At 37.9% G+C, this 21,054-nt stretch overlaps 1 protein-coding gene across 1 annotated transcript in view; it reads right to left on the reverse strand.

Moving 5' to 3' along the window:
* The window catches only part of LOC149300240 (calsyntenin-2-like), a 203,461-nt gene that overhangs the window by 35,004 nt on the left and 147,403 nt on the right, over window positions 1-21,054 (reverse strand). The gene's annotated exons all lie outside the window — the stretch shown is intronic.

A 21,054-nucleotide genomic window follows, 5' to 3' on the forward strand; every position in this document is an offset into this window, starting at 1 on the left:
AAATGGTGAAATTGTCAAACTGCATGTTTCTTATATTCCTAATAAACGGAAAAAATAAGAACATGTAAAATCAAACAAAACCAAAAAACAGGCTTGAAAATAAAGAATCCAATATAATAAATCTGGCTGTTTATTTGTAGTTAGCTGGGGGCACAGAGGATGCTATTTCACTTGTCTCAATTAACTTTGTTGCACACATCTAATATTTTCAAAAATCACAAGGGTATTTTTGGGCCTTGTATTTCTATTGTATTATTGACTCCCTGTCCACAAAAATACTTTTACTTGTCATTCACCTCAAACTAGTAATTGATGATGATTTAGTGACTGTCAAAAAATATGCTCTTTTACCAATCATTGTTTGACTTGTATTGAATTTAATTGTTCTGCCCCCCTTTTCTTTGTGGGTCTAACGTTGAAGATCCCTCCTTTGTAAAGATTTCCAATGATATTCACTAATATGGCAAAAATGATGGATTGTATAACTGAGTACATGGGGGAGAAAGGTCAATAATTACCTTTGTGTTCTTTTTGTGCATGATATTTTAATGATACTATACTGTGTGTGTATATATATATATATATATATATATATATATATATATATATTAGACTTGGGCACCAGGGGGCTCTTCGTGTTCGTCTTCGTGCTCGTCTTCGGGGGAAAAAAAATCTTCGTATTCCGCGAATATTCGCCCGTTCCTGTCTTCTCTTCGGGCGAATATTCGTTTTTTCTTCGTTTTTTCCGGTTAAGGGGTTAATACGGGGTTAACGCAGCTCTGGCGCCAGTACTTTAAATGTGTGTATCAGCAACTCCATTGGTCGCCAGCAGGGGGCCTCCTGCTGTCGACCAATGATCACAGTACCATATATAGCTAATATATTCTCGGGCAGAATATTCTGCTACTCAGTGTAAAACCAACAGAGGGCAGCATTCTGTCCGATGCTATATTAGCCATATGTGGCAGTGTGTTAATTTTCATTTATTAATTATTTAAATAAAATATATTTCCATGATCCGCTGGTCTCCCCACTGCAACAGTTAAATGTCCGCACTCACGGACATTAATTTTGTCGAATTTACAAACTCTTTTTTTCTATTTATTTTGGGTTTTTTTGTATTAAACTGTTAGACGAAAGGATCATGGGAATAAATGCAAATGAGCACACGGCCCCATATGGCTTATATATCTTTGGACAGAATGCTGCCCTCTGTTGGTTTTACATTAAGTAGCATATGTTTGAAATCCAAAGTTATTCTGCTACTCAACGTAAAACCAACAGAGGGCAGCATTCTGTCCGAAGATATATTAGCCATATGTGGCAGTGTGTTCATTTTCATTTATTAATTATTTAAATAAAATATATTTCCATGATCCGCTGGTCTCCCCGCTGCAACAGTTAAATGTCCGCACTCGCGGACATTAATTTTGTCGAACTTCCAAACTCTTTTTTTCTATTTATTTAGGGGTTTTTTTGTATTAAACTGTTAGACTATGGCTAATATATCTTTGGACAGAATGCTGCCCTCTGTTGGTTTTACGTCGAGTAGCAGAATAACTTTGGATTTCAAACATATGCTACTTAATGTAAAACCAACAGAGGGCAGCATTCTGTCCAAAGATATATAAGCCATATGGGGCCGTGTGCTCATTTGCATTTATTCCCATGATCCTTTCGTCTAACAGTTTAATACAAAAAAAACCCAAAATAAATAGAAAAAAAGAGTTTGGAAGTTCGACAAAATTAATGTCTGCGAGTGCGGACATTTAACTGTTGCAGCGGGGAGACCAGCGGATCATGGGGATATATTTTATTTAAATAATTAATAAATGAAAATGAACACACTGCCACATATGGCTAATATATCTTCGGACAGAATGCTGCCCTCTGTTTGTTTTACGTTGAGTAGCAGAATAACTTTGGATTTCAAGCATATGCTACTTAATGTAAAACCAACAGAGGGCAGCATTCTGTCCGAAGTTATAGTAAGCTATTTATACTAAGTTAAATGTCCGTACCGGCGACTTTGTTGGTCGCTGGCACTGACATTTAACTGACACAGTGGGGAGACCACTGGTGTCCCTGCTGTGTCAGTTAAATGTCCGTACCAGTGACTTTGTTGGTCACTGGCACGGACTTTTAAGTTAACTGGTGCAGCAGGGTCCCAGGTTGCTTTTTTTTTCTGCCTAGCAACTAGTGGTAAGGGGCCGTGCGAGTGAGCCTATTGGTCGCTTGCACAGCCCTTTACCCTACAGATTTCTGCTCCCATTATCCAACGCAGCATTGCAGGGGTTAACGGGAGCGGAAATCAGGAATTAAAAAGGCTGTGCAAGTGAGCCTATTGGTCACCTGCAGGGTCTTCCTCTGGCATCAACCAATTGTTTGATGCCAGAGGAAGACCCTGCAGGTGACCAATAGGCTCACTCACACTGCCCTGTAACCCCTGACGACGAACCTTCTGATTTCCACTTCAGTCAACTCCCGCGATGCTGTGAAGATAAGGTAAATTAGATGGGGGAGGGACCGGGTAGATTAGTAGACGAAGGCGAAGATTCTTCGTGTGTGAGTCTTCGTCTTCGCCTACGTTTTACCTGCACTGTCTTCTCTTCTTCATGTCTTCGGAACGAACACGAAAACGCACTCTTCGTGTTCGTTTTCATGTTCGCCCGAAGACGAATGCACAAGTCTAATATATATATATATATATATATGTACTAGTTCCCATTTACGACAACAAAATACATCATTAAGCTACTGTGATTTTTCTTTTGTTCATATAATGGTACAAATATGTCTGCTACTTTACAACAGGATGACACTGTTCCGCAGCTGAGGTCAAACCTTGATAATAATAATAACATTAATAATATTATTATTAATAATAAAATTAGCTATTGTTCGCACCAATAAATCTCAGACTTTATCTTTTCCAAATTCTTCATCTATTCCAGCAATACAGTTCCATGGCAGTCCCAGAGAAGCCTAGTCGGAGCTATAATGTTGCTATGCTACAGTATACAAAATGTATATTTAATGGTTAAATATTGCCTTCTGTGTCTGGTGAGGTTCTCCGCTCCCTGTTCTTTCATAGTCTGAATCACATATAGCTGGTAATCTAATGTTTTGCATGTGTGCGTCTGTAATTCTTTGCTATAAAGGAATTAATGTAATTATAGATAGATGACGCGTCACATAACATAATAATCTCCCAACTGTAATACGTGCTGTGGTGAAGACCCCTGGGATTTCTAGGTGTATTCTTGGCTTAGGAGAAGATAAGCATTTTAGATTGCATTATCCCTTACAAAAGGATTTTCATTTAATACAATACCCTAAGGCAATGCTGTACCCAAACAAAAATCAATCAAATGCATTTCCCTATAGATAGAAATTTACCATTATTCCTCCTTCACCTGTGACAATGTCATAAAAGTTCTTTGGCAAAGTCATCTATACTTATATGTAGATGCCAATAGATGTATTTAGCGTAAGGAAGCCAAGCAACTTTGTAATTTGGGTGATGAAATGGTTCCTTAAAAAAGTGCAGTATTATGACCACAGTTGGTATTTTAGACAAAAATATCTAGTGAACTTTACACTGCCATATTTGTTCTTATTACGATTTGCATAACTCTCAGCCAGATATAATAATCAGCAACACAATATGTACTTATACAGACTTAAACCTCCATAGCTTTGAAATAACTTATGAAGGACCCTATGGTTTTTGGAGGGCCAAATGAAGCCATTGCTAGTCGGAAGGACTGTTCTAGCCCACTGCAAAACCAGACAATGTATCATTGCAACACAATGCACCGCTAATTCTAAAAAGATCATTTGGAGGTACTCCTCAAACTGTTCTAAAGGAATGTATAAAATATAAAAGTGACTCAGAAACGTTCCCAGTCTTTTGCAGGGTTTCCTGTGAGTTTCTGCTGTGGTGAAGGTCCACCCGAGCTGGAATGGAGGAAACCAATACCTAATGGGTTTGGAAGGAAACGCTGCTGCTTTGTTTCATGTTTACGAGACTGCAAGTTCTAGAAAAAGGACAAACCCACTTAGAAGAAAACGATCTGTAATCAGAACTAAAAACACATAACTAGTTAGTTAGAGCATAGTGCTGTTGACTCCCTAAGTAACTATTTCCAACTGAAGAAGAGACCCATAAGGGCCCGGAAATTTACGTAATCACATGTTTTTTTTCTATTCTAGCCCAATAAAGGATGCATTTTCTCTTGGGGTAATATGGCTATATCCATTTTTCCTTACACAGTAATAGAGATCATTGAGGTGCCTTGCAGGTATGCGTATGTGCTTCAGCTACCATACAGTACAAAAGCATTATATTTATTCAATAAATATATATATTTGTCGGTTGGGATTTGAGTTCTGATATTTTGTTTTTTATTAAAGATGGCTACGTTTTACGTCATTGTTGACAGTACAAAGTTAAATGAAGTAGTGAGGATAGTGGTAACGAGATAAAGTGGACAATTTCTACAGAATAATTATTGACCAAACAAGAATATGTGGAAGAGTAGACACTGCCTTTTTTTTACAGATTTTTATTTTAATGGGGTTCAATAGGATTTCTATTTTCCCACTTTGCTCATTGGTATATACCACTTATTTAGCCCTTTACTGTAATGCTGAGATTTGTAGAGTCATTTGTATTTATTTAGTGATGACCTTGGTAGTCATGCAAATTCTGCAGTGGGATTGTACATATACATGATTTTAAAAAAGACTGGAATCTGAATACAACCACATTTTGCTCTCAATGTGATTTGCTGCCCACATTGTTGTCAAAGTTAATGCGATTTTACGAAAGAGGTTGATGAAAAGTTTTTTTTTTACATCCATAAATGTTGATCTACAATTCTATTCATCATGTTCCTAGCAACTAAGTCTCTTTTATACATATTTTGTTGTTGAAAGGATTTCAATTAAAGTCAAATGGGAAAAAAATAAGGGCTAAGAACATTCTGGCTCTCATTATGCATCATCTTAACAAAAAAAAAGAAAGAAAATGTTCCTGGCACTAAATGGTTTTTTTTCTTCGGGTTTCTTACTTTGTTATAAAGTTGGAGGTCATGGTCAAGAAGAAATCTGATTTTTCATGTAAAAATCACACAGCCAAAATTTCAGAAAACCGGTAATTGAAGAAAAGCAAATATTTAAATAAATTAAAATATATAAATGTTTGAGGTGTTGCATGAGCAACATTAGAAGCAGATACAAGTGGAACCAGCAGACATTTTTGTTAAATGTTTTCATTGGTACAATTTCAAATTTTTCCTCACTAGGCTGCCTATACAGATACTGTAGCTGTGCTACCAAGCGGATAACATGACACCATAATCCAAATGGGACCGAGGTTTTGAATTGCCCTACAATACAAAATAGTTATAAAATACAAGAGTAGAGAAGTCAAAAACAATATTTGTGGAAAACAATGAAAGCTGGTGGGTAATGGTAGATCTACTTGAAATGAAAAGCCATACATTTTAGGATGACATTTTAGTCATTTAATATAATATACTATTATATACTATTTGCAATAGTTTTCATTGAGGTTGACTGTGTACACAAAACTTGACAGGGAGGACATAACAAACCATTTAAAAGTTATATGTAGAAGACACAGTTCCTAATATTTTGAATGCTTAAAGCCCACTAATGCTATGTGACAGAAGGCACACCCATGGGAGATGCTTCAATGCCAAATTGGGTTGAAAAGGATTCTTTAAAAAAAAAAAATTGTACAAAACAACAAATTATGAGGTTACATTCCTATGCAGGATGAAAATAAAGCCTATATATTACACATTGATTATTACAAAGGTTGTTATATAGTTACTACGTCTCCTGACCATCTGAAGGAGAACATGTCATGCAATGTTAGCCCTTGGACCGGACTGCTCAAATTGGAAGTATAATAAATTCAAGTCATATTAAATAAATTCTGTAGAGAAGCCAGATGACTATATTTGAGTTTATTATAGATATGGATTTGAAGTAAAAAGAAAAAACTAGTTTGCTCTGTGTTTGACGATTGTGCAATATGGCGACTGCTGTGTTTAAAATATTTTGATTTGGAAACATGAAACCTGCTGAGTGACATGATTAGAATTAAGTTGGCGTATCCAAGCTCAGCGTCCCACTGCTGAAACCTGCAAAGAATGATTCCAGTAATACATTTTGCTCCAGTAGGGAGCGGATCTCATTCCAGTGTATTTTTTTGAAGTGTTTTTGCTCGTCCAGGCATGTGGGAAAAGAAAATCATCTCTATATTAGCTATGCAAATCTGCCCTGGACAGGGCCACTTGCCTTGACTCATTTATCCTTGAGTCACATATATAATATCAGAAAATCCTTGGCATTTGGTGGAACAGAGAGACCGGTGAAAAATCAAAACCACGTTATGGCCTACAACACCAAACTGAAAGAAGCATTGAGAATTCCTAATAACATTTATTAAATGTTGTGCATGGGAGCAAAGGAGACAGCCTAATGGAGAGCTGAGCACAGTAAATGAAATGGCATGTAAGAGTGATAGAAAAGCAGTAGATTCTAATTCCAAAGAAATAAAAAATGGGCTTCTAGTATGAAGGATTATATAAGGGCAGAAGCAGGACTATGGGTTCCAATATAGAGGTTTTAAGAGATCGATTATACTCTCTAGCGAGTACTGTCTGAAACACCCTTTGAGACATTTTTTATGGATAACTTTATTGTGAAGCTATGTGAAACCTGACGGAGCTTTATAAGAAAAATATGATAATGGTAGTACATCATAATAAACAGTGATTATGAGCATATTTGAATAAATCATGGGATAAGAAACAGGGCAGAGGAGATTGACTTCCATAAAGAAGCACAAGCGATGACCCTGTTACCTTGATGATGATTAAAAAAAGAAGAATCTGTGACCTTTCTATTTTTGATATGGAAACAGGCACCGAAAAGTAGTATTAGGGGAGTATTTGTTTTATTTCATACAGGTAATTATTTTTACTTTAATTTTTAAAAGCAAGAATTAATATGTGGGTTTGTTATAGTTCTTCTTAATATGCTGAGAGATTACCCGACCAAAGTCTACAATAATTTAAGATAAAATTATTTTAAAATAAAATACTGTTGCTTTGCATTATGACATGCCTCATATTTAATCTATGGTAAAAAAATACAGCAAACCTTGTTGCTGTGTAAATGGCTGTACAGCAAACTAAACATTATATTTTTGCTTTATTGTATTAAAACCACATATTCTTTTTAACCGATGAAACCATATAAGTACATATCTGAGGTTATTACAGAAAAAAAAATGGTTCAAGAAGTATACCAAACCAATAAACTAACATTCTAAATCCCATTCTAAAACAAATGAGACTGCTAAGGGTCTACTTGCAATTGTAATATAGGTCAGAAGAAAATGAAGGAATTTTTATTTTTCCCAATTTCTTGTGTTTTTGCTTATTTGTCACATTTAAATGTTTCAGATCATCAAACTAATTTTATTATAAGGCAAAGACAACACAAGTAAACATAAAATGCATCTTATTAAGGATTATTTCATTTATTGAAGGCAAAGAGTTAATCAAAACCAATATCATTCATATGCAAAAAGTCATTTCCACCCTAAAGCTAATAACTGGTTGTGCCACCCTTGGCAACAACAACTGCAATCAAACATTTGTGATACCTGCCAATGAGTCTTTCACATCGCTATGGAGGAATCTTGGCAGAATTCTTTCACATCTCAGCCACATTGGAAGGTTTTTGAGCATTAAGGCATGCCACAGCATCTCAATCGGAAGCCATGAGTTTGACACTCCATGACACTTCAAAACCTTTATTTTGTTTCTTCAGAGCCATTTCGAGGTGGACTTGCTTGTGTGCTTTGGATAATTTTTCTGCTGCATAACCCAACTGCACTTAAGCTTTCAGTCAATAACTCATAGCCGAACATTCTTCTTCGGGATTTTCTGGTAGAGAACAGAACTCATATTTTCATCAGTTATGTCAAGTTGCCCAGGTCCTGAAGCAGCGAAGCAGTCCCAGATCATCACACTACTACCATGGTGTTTGCCTGTTGGTACAATGTTCTTGTTGTGGAATGCTGTATTTATGCTTTATGCTAGATGTAACAGCAACAACAGGTCTTGGGGGTTGTCAAGATGTTTTTTGGTAAATATGAGACAATCCTGTCATGTGTCATGTAGCAACACAGACCTCAACATGCAATGTTAGCTTTGCCAGACTGACAAAAAAAAGTCTGGTTTGCCTTCTTCCCATAGTGCATCCTGGTGCCATGTGTTCTCCAGGTAAGCGATGCACACACAGCCATCCGCATGATGTAAAATAAAACGTGATTCATCAGACCAGGCCTCCTCCTTCCATTGCTCTGTGGTCTTGTTCTTATGCTCATGTCCCCATTGTTGGCGCTTTCGGCAGTGGGGTCAGCATGGGCACCCTGACTCATGTGCGGCAACGCAGCCCCATATGCAACAAACTGTGATGCATTCTATCAGAACCAGCTTTAACTTTTTCAGTAGCTCGTCTGTTAGGTTTGATCGCCCCCCACGTGCATCAATGAGCCTTGGTCGCCAATGACCTTGTCATCAGGTCACAGATTTTCCTTCCTTTGGACCACTTTAGAAACATACTGACCACTGCAGACACGGAATATCCCATAAGAGCGGCAGTTTCCGAGATGCCCTGACCCAGTCGGCTACCCATCAAAATTTGGCCCTTGTCAAAGTCGCTCAGATCCTTACACTTGCCTATTTTCCTGCTTCTAACACATCAACTTTGAGGACAAAATGTACACTTGCTGCCTAATATATCCCACTCACTAACAGGTGCCATAATAACAAGATTATCAGTGTTATTTGCCTCACCTGTAATAATGTTATGGCAGATCGGTTTGAAATGTACCTTATGCAGGTATGATTATGCCCTCAGACCCTTCTATTTTCTACTAAGTTCCATTGAGTGTGCATTTGTTTTAGCAGTGATAAGTATGGGGGTCCAACATTTTGTCCAACCTGTGTGAGTTTTCTGCTGCAAACTTGCCTCAACTACAAGCTCAATTTTTTTATGCACTAAGCCAATAGATGATGATAATAAATCTATTTTGAGACTAGTACTACTTTCCACTTTTCAAATCATGTAATAGTATCAATTTCACTACTAGTGTCACATTGATTCATCTCTTGTACTATATATAATTCATCATCGAATAATACTGATTTATGGAGCTTACATATCAAAAGAATAAATGAAATAATGAAACTTCACAAATAAGTTGTTTGATGCAAGAAAATAATGTTGATCATTCAAGTAAGAAAATTATGTGTTATTTATTTTTAAAGTTGCTGTTCCACTATATCTGCTAAATTCAATGTATATAACTGAGCCTTATGCTCATGTCCCCATTGTTGGCGCTTTCGGCAGTGGACAGGGGTCAGCATGGGCACTCTGACTCATGTGCGGCTATGCAGCCCTATATGCAACAAACTGTGATGCATTCTATCAAAACCAGCATGAACTTTTCAGCAATTTGAGCTACAGTTGCTCATTTGTTAGATTTGATAACACAGGCCAAATATTTTACTGATGACATATTGATTAGAAAGCTGGACTCCATTGACTTGCATGGTGGAATGCAGTACCTGTATTCAACCTGCAAGTGGAGCCAGAGCTCTCTAGAGCCAACTTTGTTATTTTTTTTACAGGACGGCCGCCATCTTGTGAGTGGCAAAATAACTTGCAGTGGCGGTTGTGACTGCTCTCGCCGCAGCAGTCACAGCGCATCCTGGGGTGAGTGTTCGGTGTCGATGAATGCCTCGTGATCGTGGCATTTCAGCAACACCATTGAAGTTTAGGAGGCTCCGGGCCGCATAAAGGATCAAAAAAAGAATTTTTGCGAAAAACAGTTGTGCGCACAATTTTCGGACGTGTGTGCTCTCTTTAAAAGCTATATGGGCGTGCACTAGCGCACAGCTTAGAGGAAACACTGATGAGGGGTTCTGCAGAATCCTTTCCTCGTCCCTCAGCTATAGGCCATGCAGGAGATGAGTTCGACTGAACACATCTCCCTGAACACGATATACGTACCGCCATTTAGCTCAACACTGACTTGGCGAAGTCTGCAGATGGTGGTCTATTCAGGCTTATTCAAGATGTCTACCAGAAACACATAATTGTCATGTGGCATTTCTATGTGGTTTATGTTTGTGATTCTTTCTTCTGGAAGATTACAATGACAGATATGCTAAGATGTGTTTCCTTAGCAGCGGAACTGCAAAATGTGTTTCATTGGCTATTAACCATTGCTTTTTGCTTTTCTTCACATTTATGGAAACACACTCTATGGCATTTACTTAGTTGCTCCCTTTTCTTAGTTAATGTCAGACTGAGTTTGACACAGCAACATTCATTCAGTATGAACATTTCGAATTAATATCTTCAGTATATATTATCAAAAGTGGCAAATCCAATGAATTTCTACTGCTACAGCCAGGTTGGCCATCCAAAACACATTTTAACATTCAGAATTTTCTTAACGCCATCTCCCCAAGTTAACAATACAGTGCCAAGAAGTATCTCCTCAAGGTTGACTCTCGATACCACATACTTTAAACCAAGTTGCTAAAATGCTCAACTCACTTATAAATCACCATCTTATTGAATACACCTTAAAGTTAATGAGTTAAAAATAGGATTGGAGAGAAGAACCAAATCTACTAAAGCAAGATATAATATTATTGGTGTTCCTTGGCTCCTTTACAAATACTTTGTTATATGTAGAGCCTCATAAGTATGCAAGGTCTGAATGGACCCCTTCCTATCCCAAAACTTGATGATCAAGTGATTTAAGTGCCATTAAATATTGGCTATGTCAGTAATAAGCTGAAATCTCTACAGTTCTGGGAATGGACTCAATGATTATGTACAAACACACGCTTAGAAACATCTCTAGAGTCACAATAACCTAGAGGTTCTAAGCTGTATTGTCTTTGCGATGATTGAGAGGCTTTGAAAATTGTAGTTTAAAGCACATGGTAATCTACTTACAGAATGAGTCTGATGAATACCAAACAGTTATATTGCGTTGATTACCATAAAATGCTAGTGGGCTGCTCAAAATGAATGGGAAGATTAAGTGACCCCCGTGACCCTTAGGTGTCACAATTTCTGATGTATCTATGTAAGAATGTTTGTGACAGGGGAGGATTGTTTTCAATGAATAGTAAATGGTTGTTGAAAAGGCAGCGTGATTTTATTACGAATGAGTGCTTTCTTATATTTGATAACATTTCATCTGTTTCAAGTGATTGGTATTTTAGTCAGTATTGTAGGCTACCGTGTACAACTATTCATTTACTATAATATCAAAACATATAATTTATCAGCTATTTAACAACATCGGTTTCCAAACAGACTTGCCGGAGACACAACACTGAAAATCCTACCTGTTCCAAGTGCCATAGACAAGGAAATGCACATGTTTTAAGGGGAAAAATAACATGTCCCTTTTATGGTAGTATTTTTTATACATTCCCCAAAACCCTAGGTAATTCACATGGCCCATTAGATGTGTGTCCAGAAATTATTTTTTAAAAAAATACACAGGAATACAAAAGAAAATAATTAATGAAGTAATTCACTTTCTTTAATACACTAGGTTCTCCCTATCAATAGAAAAGCAAACTATTGGCCTGCCAATAATACGGTAATACTCTTTTGTACTATCAGTAAAATACTGTGCAGAAAATAATGTGATAATCCTCATTCAATTAAGATGTCAAATACTTGTGTCTGTTTACTAAGGCTTATCTCCATCCAATTTCTGGTTTGAAACCTTACATTTATAATCTGCTATCTGCTAATTACAAATCACTATTCTCTGCTATGGCCCATATCCCACAATGTTCCTACTTTAGGTTAATATTAAATAAAGGGCCATAAAATGACATATTCAGCTGGCAAGTTAATTAAAGTATTTACTAATTATTTAGAATTTCTATGCTGTAGGTTTTTATTTAATGTCAAAGCTAATAACCAACATCCCATAATCCCTTATCCGAAATACTTGTGACCCCAAGCAAGTTAGATAAGGGATACTCAGCCTGTATTTGTTTAGCATTGTAATGAATAGTTTCTAAAAGTAAATACAACAACAATTACATTTATTTGTTACATTAGGGATGGAAGTTAAATTATGTGACTAAATAAAATGCCATCTCTATGGAGAGATACAATTTAGCATAGCAGTAGAGTAATGGCTGTTCTTTCATGCTTCAGTCTATGTTTTGGCATTAAATGGCCTAAATTGTCACTGGTATACTGTGCATCTGTATTGTGTTTACTTCTGATTATCTATGGTGCATTTACATTTCTTCACATTTGACTTGTGGATTCTAGGTGAAGTCTTGTACAGCCTGGAATGTAGGTAGGTGAAATGTATCCATTGAAATAGATCTAATAATCTGTTTACCCCATTGAATCACGCAGCAGAAGTTGTTTTCTATTGATTTCAATGTATATTTTTTGCGGCCACAGTCTAAGATCTACAATAGCTGTTTTGGGTTAAGTCATAAACCATGAATTTTCCTTTAATACACCTTTAATACCAATTAAGGATTAGATAGGTCATGGGGTGATGCCCAACAAAACAATAACATTGCCCTATTATTATTATTTTTTATTTCTATAGGGCCAACAATTTACATAAAGTTTCTTACAATATATATATTCTGGGTATATGAAAAGACTAGGAATTACAATCTAGGACAAACCAATACATTATGTAGAAAGGGCCCTGCTCGAAAGCTTAAAATCTAAAGGTATGAGGAGAAACACTAGGCATGGAAAAAAGGGAAAGGTAGTGTTTATCTACACTACCTTTCCCTTTTTTAGGGTTTTAGCTACAGAGATGGTATTATGTTCTGAAGAAGTGGGTTTTTATTGAATGTTGGGAGGGTGAAAGCTGGAAGTTCTGTGCAAGAAGGTTCCAGAGGTATGGGGCAGCACGAGCAAAGTCTTGTAGACTGGAAAAGTAAAAGATTATACATGAGGACGAAAGTCTTAGCCAAAATGAAGAATGTAAAGGGGAAAAAATTAGTACGGGAGTATTTTTTATGGTGGCAGAAATGTATGGAGGAGCATTGTTCTGGGGGCCTTAAGGATTTAAAATGTAACTCTTAAGGTAATAGGGAGTCAGTGGAGGGCCTCACAGAGTGAGGAAGTAGAAGATGTTGTGCAAGGAAGATAAGCCTAGCAACAGTATTTTGGATAAACTGCAGAAAAGAGAGTTGAGACAGAGAAATACCAACCAAAAGAGGGTTGCAAATGATAAGTGAATGAACTGGAGTTTTTGTTGCTTCTTGGATGAGAAATGGGTGGATGCGAGAAATGTTTTTAGGTGCAAGTGGCAGGTTCTGGTGAGGGACTGAATATGAGGAATGAGGGAGAGGTTTGAGTCAAGGATGACCCCAAGGCATCGGGCCTGGTTAATGGGAGAGATAGTTGTGTTCCTAACGGTGATAAAGGTACTGGGGTGGAGATGGAAGGAGGGAAGATAATGAGTTCAGTTTTAGAAAGACTAAGTTTCAGGTAGTGTTGTGACATAGAGATAGCGATGGAGAGAGATAGGTAGATTTGTGTATCATTTGCATATAGATGATAGTTGAAGCCAAATGGGTTGATTGGTTTCCCAAGAGATGAAGTATAAAGAGAGAACAGCAGAGGGGCAAGGGCTGATCCTTTGGGGACACCAACCGAAAGTGTAAGGGGTGATGATGTCTTGCCAGAAAAGCAACTGTCAGGTAGAAATGAGGAGATCCAGGAGAGAGCTTTATCTCAAATGCCTGTAGAAGAAAGTGTGTCAAGAAGAAGGTGTTGATAAACGGTATGAAAAGCAGCAGGGAGATCCAGGCTTATTAGAAGGGAGAAGTGACCTTTTGCTTTGGCAGAGAGCAAGTCATTGGATACTTGTTAGAGCCGTTTCAGTAGAATGAAGGGGTCTGAAATCAGACTGTAGGGGGTCAAGGAAGGAATTTGAGAAGAAAAAGTTAATAAGGTGTTTGAAGACAACTCATTCCAGCAACTTACAGCTAAAAGAATGGAGAGAGATAGGGGGGTAGTTGGTCCGACTGATGGGATCTAAGGAAAGATTTTATAGAATGGGTGTGATTAGCGCATGCTTGAAGGTTGTATGTACAGTTCCAGAGGATAGAGAAAGATTAAATTGGTGGGTAAACGATGGACAAAGGGAGGGGAGCTAGAATTTGTGAGGTGTGACAGGATAGGGTCACGGAGACAAGTTATTGGGTAAGTGGAACAAAGAAGAGTATGGCATGAACAGAGGGAATGGAGGGAATGAAAGTGGATGGTGTAGGAAGGGGTTGCAAAAAAAGAGAGGACCTCTTTAATAGTTTTGATCTTGTCTCTGAAGTGGGCAGCAAGATCTTGGGCAGTGAGACAGGTTTGTGGTGTGATTATGGAGGGACAGAGAAGGGAGTACTTCACCAGTTGTCTTTAAGATTAGATTTACTAAATTGCTAGTCTATTGTCCCGACCAGTGTCCCGATTTCCCAGGACTGCTCAAGGGACCTCTTTGACTGCACTGGTACCTAGTGGTTCAACAGTGTAATGGTAAACATCAGTAACCACAAACAGAATCAGAAGCTCAGAAACACTGATATTGTGTGTGCCTGAGTAATACCTTCTGATGTAGTAACAATGCTTTAAATGGATCTGCAACTTTTACCAAGCCTTACATTTTACATGTGTAAATAAACCCATGTAATTGTGTTTGCAGAACAAAATCAGCAGTACAAATACATGAAAAAACTATTTCTTAGAATCTACATGATTATCCATCTCCAATAACCTATCACTTGTGAAATTGTTGAGTGGTTCAGGAAGCCTTTGTAAGGATGGGGTGAGAACAGGGGAGAAAAATCTGGTATAGGGAGATGATTACATAATTCTGGCCCTGCCACCGGCTGCAACCATTTAAAATAAATATCTCCAGAACAATCACACTGATTGCATTAAAATTTATCACCTTCTATGACTTCTATGATGTCACACCTGCAACATTTACAAATGTTGTGCCAAATATTGATAAACATGGAATATGTAGAATGGCTGATAACCACAATGCGAAGGCACATGATGTCTAAGAGGTTCCTGGTGGGAAGCATCTTTTTTTCTACATACTTTCATTCCTGATACCTGCAAGTTGAATGCACGTCTTCAGAGAATAGAGGTTTATCAAACCACATCTGTCTTATCAACACCACATCTGAAAAACATGGGTAATTTATTATCAGAGCAAAGGGAACTCTCTGGGGTAGATGGCTATCAAAGCAGAATGACAGCAGATTCAGAAAAGAACAAGATCCACAAGCCCTCTAGGGTTAAGGGAACTGAAAGCTACCTAATTACCTTAACAGTGTTTGCATGGTTAGTTCCTTTCTTAAACATTTACTTTCAAATGAGGCATTTATCAAAAGATGTGACTGTCAGTGTCTTCAAAAATTATCGTCAAAAGTCCCTGATGTAAACTGTGCAAATTGCCCACATGTTCAAATAAGAAATTGTAGGCCAATGAAAATTAGCAAAAACTCAGACTTTGTCCTTTACCATGAGTGCTGTGAAAGAAGACTCCTTGAAGCCTTAACGTCCCTTAAACACTTTACATTTATGAATATCCGATTGTTCAGCAAATCACTTAAAACTAAACTGGAAATACACATTTGGTTTCTATTGCTTTCTAAGCATACCCAACTTCTGAGAAACAGGTATGCGTCAAATAGCAGTTTTCTCTATTTAAATACAATTAATCAAATTACAATGAAAATGGTGAAATACTTTTTGTTTAACATATTACCAACGGGTGGTTGATAATTGAAACAGCCTCTCAGTGGAAGCGGTAAAAGCTACAGCAGTCTTTACTTCAGGAAAAATCAGCAGACTAGATGGGCCAAATGGTTCTAATCTCGTGTCAAAATGTATATTTCTATGTTTCTATCATTAACATTTACTTGAAGCAGACCAAGTAAAATGAAGTCCCTCTCTTGAACTTAAGTGGTAATTTTCATACCTAAGAACTTTCTGGTGTAGGCAACTCTGAGATCTCCATTAAGATGCATTGTTAGCCATATGCAGGTGTGGCTAGCGCCAAGTGGCCTTTAATGGATGGGAAGTGTGAGAGGAATGAGCGAGAAGAAGGCAGTACACCATACTGTAAAAATAAGCCAACAATATCGGAAAACACATTGCGCTTAAGTGATAATAAATAAATGAAGACCTCATACGTGGCATTGCTGCCATAATTATGCCCCTCTGAAAGTGGGGCAGGAAGGGGACATGGCTTAACTCAATAGACTTGAGAAGAATAGGACCTCAGTGGGAAGTAGGCCAGACCATACCCCAAGGTCAAAGAATAGCCACTGCCCTGGTGGCTGGTTATCAATTCTGGTTCCCTGAGCCTCTGAACAAAACCCATATAATGGTGATTTACACCATAACTCAGATGGAGCATATATACATAACCAACACGATCGGCTAGATGTTCTGAGCACACTGTGCCGGGATGGATATAATTGTTTCTGTTTCTGAACAGTTTGCTGAATATTAAAGCACATATAACTTCCCTCATTATTAACATTTTTGAAATACAAAATATAATACTATTGCACATTTATGTAATGGTGATATGCTACTCAAACAGTTTTAATGAGGCCATTAAAACTATGATAAATTCAGATTTATTGGGCAAATAATTTTAATAGAATCCTATGCTACAATCTATAATACTATAACAATAAATTTAGCTCCAGAAACTATTACAGTGTCTTCTCTATTATCCCATAATTTATCATGACTGTTAACAAAGCCGTAAGTTATTTAGTGAAACGTGACAGCATTTTTGCGACGTCTTGCCCTGTCTTCAGATTAATTGGTCTGTTCATCGAAAAGTGCCAAAGAACACTTTGATGTTAGAAATGAATTAATAGGATATGATACATCATTATAGAACAAAATGTAATTTTGGATGTCATTGAAAATGAGGTAATGTTAAAGTCCACTTTTCTATTAAAGGCTGGCTATTCTCTCTGATGCACTAAAAGTAATCCAAGGAATACAAGCTAGTTGAGGCTATACATGTCACTCTTCAAAGGTATTTCTTGGCAGCAGTCGATCTTCTTCAGTGTGTTTCTACACAGAAGCTTTTTAAATGACAGCTATTTCACAGGAACATTGACAAGGGCAATAGTTCTTTTAATGCTTTGACTAACAATTAGTGCAGAGTTTATATCCCATTTCTTATGTTCAAAGAATACTGGTACTTTTCCAGTCCCTTAAAAAAATAAACGCTCTGTAGCCATGACACATGTTGGAGCTTGGTGTACGCACGGCGTAGAATGTTTAAACTGACAGAGAGTGGGCTGGTGTTGGTGGTGTTTGAGTTCTATCTACCTTTGTCTTATTTAATACATGGAAATCACAGATGGGATGTCTAGAAAGGCAAGCTTACAAATTGCCATTAGCTTTGCTAGCTTTTTTTATTATTTATTTAGAGCATTTTAAGTTTACCCTTTGGCTCCTGAACCCTCCTAGGCTTGGAAGAGTAAAAAGACAGGTATGATAGAAATATTTAAGTAGTTAGAGGGATTTAACAAAGTACAGAAATTAAGAAGTAGTAGTAGATGCTAATTCAGTGTATGAATTTAAAAATGCATGGGAAACGCATAAAGCTGTCTTGAAACTAAAACAAGACCAAAGACTGATTAAGGTCTTTAAATCAGGAAAAATGAGCAGACTAGATGGGCCAAGTGGTTCTTATATATGAACAAATTTGCGTGATTGAGTGAATAAATATCTGTGAATGGGGGAATAAATGAGTATCTGTGAATGAGGTAATGAATGAGTATAGTAATGTTTGTGAATGAGTAAATAAATGAACATGTGTGTGATAGCATGGATGTGTAAGTGTGGGGGGTAAGCATGGCACATGGAGGCTGTTTGAGGCTAGAATGGCACAGGGAGGCTGTTTGAGGCTAGAATGGCACAGGGGGGCTGTTTGAGGCTAGAATTTGAGTATTGGGCAGATCCTGTTGGTGCAATCAGGGTGTCAGAGCTGACATCATACTAAAGAGGGCATTAATTCACAAGGAAGTGCTGACTGGGGGCAGGGCCGGCCCAAGGCAAAATGCCGCCTGGGGCGAATTTTAAAATGCCACCCCCCCTTATCTACCCTTCCTCTCCCTCCGTCCCTGCCGCCCCCCCCATTATCTACCCCCCCTTGTACTTACCTTTCAGCAGTCCTGCGGCGAGTCTCCCTGTTCGGTCTTGGTGCCGGCTTGTAATGCTGAGCTGGGTGGTGTGATAAATATAAAATGTGGGGCTAGCTAGGGGCAATACACATGGGTGCGGGGGCATTAGGGTGACCACATCTGCCATGTTTTCCAGGACACATATAACTTTTACATATTGCTGACCAGCCCAGATAAAATGCTGTCCTGCAATATGAGGGATGTATAGTCTCATGGAAGGAACCAACTAGTCAGATTTACATCCCTCATACTGCAGGGCAGCATTTTATCTGTGTTGGCAGCATCAATACACAAGGAGGGCAGCTGGGGCCATTACATAAATCATACAATACTAAAGCGAGGGGAAGTCTGGGGGCATGAATACATATAGTGCTGACTGGGGGGGAAAACACAAAAGGGGGGGCAACAACAAAGCAGTGTGGAAAATACTTTATTGTTGTAGCTTGGCCCATCCGTATGTGGGCGTCAGTGTGGCAGAGTCTGTCCCGGTGTGTGTGTTTGGGTGTCGGTGTGGCAAAACCTACCTACTATAGAAGAATGCCTGTTAAAAAACATTAACTTTAATTAACTTCAAAAACCAAAGCCATCTCCTCTGTGGTCTCACAATTCTTTCCAATGATTGACTGTTTGAATCAGTGGCAGGAAAGCACTCCCATTGCTGCTGTTAGAGCAATTATTCTGATTCAATTCCACAGCATTCACCAAGCCAGAGCTGGGGCTGAGTGACAGTTAGTATATCATGTGTATGGAGATATCGTTTGGCTGAACAAATCTCTTGCAAAGAAAATAGCAAGAGAAGGGGCACATGCATATGGGTGGAATCTGCAAAATCATGCATATATTTGCAAAAGGGAAAGTCTAACTTAATAAATACTTACATCGGGAGCTATGGATAAAGCAATTCGATGCTACAAGGGCAATCCAATGGTTGGTATGATGATTGCACCATGCTAACCACTTTGCATTAGATTCACTACTAATATATATCCCTAGATTGTGCTAGAATGAAGGGAGTACATATGAAAACAAATTGTGTGAATAATCCTTCTGGTGTGTAAGAAATGATTGCCAGTGAGGTGGGCAGGGAAAGGATCAGAGAATTAGAAGCTTAGTGAATAAAGTATGTCAGAAAGGACTTTAAGGGATAGCAAACTAATGGATTTAGACCCTGCTGGATATAGTGGGATTGACTTGGAATAATTCTCTTTGGTAGGATTAACTTGAGTCATTTATCATTTATCTCACCAGCTGCTTAGGTAAATTTGGGTCTCTTCAATTCACTGTATATAATCTTAACCGCTTGACTGATGGAAAAGCTAGTAGCGGCACACAAGACGATGTCTAAATAATTTGCCCCAGTACGTAGGGGGTTACAACTATGTTTTCTGAGCACTGATGACTTGAATACTTAACTGTAATGAATTTAGATAATGCTTTTAAGATTCTTATTTCGATTTAAGAATAGACATCTATAGAACTTTGAGAAGGGAACAGTAGCTCTAAGCTTCTCTGCATGATCGTGCATGGGCAATTATTATTCTTCTAATACAATGAATGTACTATTTTAACTGCTTAACACCTGATTGTTGTAAAAAGCTTTACAGAGTTTCACAGCTCCCAGAATTTAAAGTGTTTACCAAGGGGCAAGATTTAGTATATTTTTACTAAATGAGATACTTGCAAGTTATATTTAAAGAGCGTTATTTTTATTTTAAACAACCTGTTTTGCTAACCACTCCATGACTAATGCTCCACACAAGTCCAACGCTACTAATAATGCCGTTCTGTATAATATTACACTGGGTTAGTCTGAATATTTTACATAGCAGGCTGCTCAAAATAGTGGCTTCACTTTTAAAGTCAGAATAACTGTCCATCCAAGGAATACTATACATGGTTTAACAACACAATCTTTTAATCCCGTAGCAGAAATGACTATATGCACAAGACAATAGAATGAAAAGAAGATAATTCCTTACTGTAGAAATTTCTTTTTGGCAGAACAGAAGTAAAAAAAAAAACTAGAAAGGTCAAAGTTTAAGAACATTCATTCAGACAAAATATTGATTGTGATTACCTGAATCAGCAATGGAAATGTTAATGAATTCACCTTGCAAGCAAATCGAGATATGACATTGTTTCTAGTGAGTTTCAGAGACGGAGCACTGTGATCATGATGATGACGATAGTGCTTGCCTTGCATTTGAAGAACTGATATAAATAAGCGCTACCAGTGCATGGTAGTTGCATCTGTGAAGGTTGGACTAGCCATGTTTGGGGTGGGCTAGCCATGTTTGGGGTGGGCTAGCCATAGGTAGAGGTGGAGCGAGCCCCAGGCAGTCTTAAGTTGTAAGGCATAGGTAGCAAAGTCGGCAAGGAGAGGCCATGGCAAAATGCTGCCTCCTCCTTGGAGAAAAGGAAAATGAGGCACATAAGCATGACTTCACCCGAGGCACTGGGTCAAACTCAGAGAGTTCCCATGTATAAATATTAGTAAGGCTTAGGAACACATAATTTCGAAATTAACTGGTGGGAAAGTAAATATTCATTAGCCATTTCTACATGTTTCTATTCTGTTGCTTGGATACACACGAGAAGCCAAATTCTCTGTACTTGCAGCACATTTGATACCTTTACATTCCAAATGCTTAATATGTCTGTTTGCAGCTTCCCATGGATACATTCACATCATTTT

The sequence above is a fragment of the Sceloporus occidentalis genome, unplaced genomic scaffold (genome assembly GCF_023333645.1).
Source record: "Sceloporus occidentalis isolate IW3139 unplaced genomic scaffold, rSceOcc1.0.p SCAF_25, whole genome shotgun sequence".
Lineage (NCBI taxonomy): Eukaryota > Metazoa > Chordata > Lepidosauria > Squamata > Phrynosomatidae > Sceloporus > Sceloporus occidentalis.